This window comes from Carassius gibelio, chromosome A20, assembly GCF_023724105.1.
Source record: "Carassius gibelio isolate Cgi1373 ecotype wild population from Czech Republic chromosome A20, carGib1.2-hapl.c, whole genome shotgun sequence".
Classification (NCBI taxonomy): Eukaryota; Metazoa; Chordata; class Actinopteri; order Cypriniformes; family Cyprinidae; genus Carassius; species Carassius gibelio.
Genome location: NC_068390.1, coordinates 422,354 through 424,853, shown reverse-complemented (window position 1 = coordinate 424,853; position 2,500 = coordinate 422,354). Strand labels below are relative to the sequence as shown.

The 2,500-nt window shown below is 40.6% G+C and overlaps 2 non-coding genes across 2 annotated transcripts; both read left to right on the top strand.

The window, feature by feature from the left end:
- Positions 1-233: 233 nt before the first annotated feature.
- On the top strand, positions 234-315 carry trnas-aga (transfer RNA serine (anticodon AGA)). The gene has a single exon. It is a non-coding gene; the product is annotated as a tRNA-Ser (tRNA).
- A 550-nt stretch (positions 316-865) lies between these two features.
- Positions 866-938, top strand: trnak-uuu (transfer RNA lysine (anticodon UUU)). The gene has a single exon. It is a non-coding gene; the product is annotated as a tRNA-Lys (tRNA).
- Positions 939-2,500: the final 1,562 nt, after the last annotated feature.

The following is a 2,500-nucleotide window of genomic DNA, read 5'->3' as shown; positions in this document are numbered from 1 at the left end:
GTTCATTTTAATGACGTGTTTGTAAATGAAGATCAGCGCAGACAAAGGCTGCAGACAGCACATCTTGTTTGTTATCTTTAGAAGTGCACAAAGTTTTGTTGTTATTATGTCTGTATCCAAAAAAAGGAAACCCTTTACTGGGTTACAGTCCGCTTGCTGACTGAGCTGGGATGTTTGCAAGAAGGTCAGGCAGCAGTGTTGCACACAAACTGAGCAGGAGTTGGTCTGTTCTTGTAGTCGTGGCCGAGTGGTTAAGGCGATGGACTAGAAATCCATTGGGGTCTCCCCGCGCAGGTTCGAATCCTGCCGACTACGCTGAAGGCCGTGAGGAAAAGCGTCCATGAATTTTTCAAGGTCCTCCCACTGATTTGCGAAATGTCCAGTCCCTCTTCGATGGACCAACACACCGCTGGTGCTTCTTCTATTCGGGCTCCAGGGGTTAACTCGGGAGAGCCAGTGGCACGCCGTGATCGTATAGTGGTTAGTACTCTGCGTTGTGGCCGCAGCAACCCCGGTTCGAATCCGAGTCACGGCAATACTCTGGCGTTGAGTGTACGGGAAGGTTGCCATTTTTTTACCACCTCATCTTTCTTCTCTATTTTGTTTTTGATGCCTGGCCTGTGCAGGGTGACACCAGACAACTGGGCCTGCCCAGCTAGACGTAGTCGTGGCCGAGAGGTTAAGGCGATGGACGTGAAATCCATTGGGGTCTCCCCGCGCAGGTTCGAACCCTGCTGACTACGGGAGGGCTTTGCAGTATTGCTTTAGCTTTCTGTGATGGTAATTGTGCCTTCTATGGTCCTTTGTCCTAACTGCTTCTAGCTTTCATCCCGTGACACCTGCGTCTCTTCTTTGCTCCACAAGAGCCCGGATAGCTCAGTCGGTAGAGCATCAGACTTTTAATCTGAGGGTCCAGGGTTCAAGTCCCTGTTCGGGCGAAGGTCTTTCTTTGGCCTCACCTTGCTATCACTACGGTCCATCTCTTCTGCTGGCTCTGTACTGGAACGGTGTTCCTTCCTGCTCTCGGGTATCAAGGGATCTCCCTTGTGGTTAGTGAAAAACGAACAATGTTAAAACACTTGAACAAGGCAAACATAAAGAACAATGGTGCCTGGAATTTTTGAGAACTGGAGCTTGTAGCCTAGAATTTTTCTTTGTAATTCATGTGAAAATCATCTTGTTTACTCACTTACAGAAAACAATACATTGATTTACATTTTCTAAGACACTTTTTGTTGGTAAAGGTCATATGAGAGTAGGCGTCAACTATCATGAATGTCATTATGATTTACACCTGAGAAGACAAAGCCCTGCATAATGAGCTGCATAAAGAGCCGCTCAGTCAGCTGTTGTCACTGAGAGGGAGGTGTTACAAGAAAGAACGTGAGAACAAAATAAATGTATATCATTTTAAGTTTGTAGTTTATTTAGAATATATTTAATTATCCCACAACATAATTTAATATGGGGGAGCAGTTAAACAGTTTATTAGGAACAATCAAAGCTGACTTTCAAACTAATTTTATTTTTGCATTATTACTCCAGTCACACAATCCTCAAGAAATCCTTTTAACAATCTGAATTTCTAAAAAACAACAACAACAAAAAAAACATTTATTGTTATCATTATTATTAATGTTGAAAATAGCAGAGGACATTTTTCAGGTTTTTTAGGGGGTAAATTAAAAGAACACCATTTTTTGTTACATTTGTTACAGTTACATGTATTTGTTACATGTATATTATTTACATCAAGCTTTTGAATGGTATAGTTTTGTATATTGTTATTGGAACTTCATAATATTTAACTTAATTATACATTTAGTCAAGAATTATAGTTTGGAAAGAGTCTAACTAGTAAAATGTTTAGACGTTATGTGAAAGCTAGTACAAGTATATAAATAAATATAAAGAGACTTACTCATGTTTATGATCTCTGCTGAATAAAGTGCTTCATTCTTTTTTTTCTGAGGAAATCCATTTCTCAAATCCTCAACCACGTCACATCTTTTTGGGGTGAATTATGTGTTATTCCTCTCATCGCGAAGCAAACAGTAAAATAAAAGCACTTGAACAACAGTCTGGCTGCTTTTTCTTCTGTGTGGGCGTATTCAAGCTGCGCTTCAGTTTGAATCTGAATAGAGCGTTCAGCGTGGGGCGTGGTCACATTAGATATAATGAAGGGAGACGTGAAAAAAGCACATCGCCTTGTTTTCATATGGATTACTTTATCACAGAACATTTGTTTTAGGCAGCACTCGTTTAGTTTAAAAGTAGACATGTCAAGCTTTCTATAGATATCTCTCTCATGTCTCTTCGTTGAGTATTCACGGAGTTACAGTTCATTTTAATGACGTGTTTGTAAATGAAGATCAGCGCAGACAAAGGCTGCAGACAGCACATCTTGTTTGTTATCTTTAGAAGTGCACAAAGTTTTGTTGTTATTATGTCTGTATCCAAAAAAAGGAAACCCTTTACTGGGTTACAGTCCGCTTGCTGA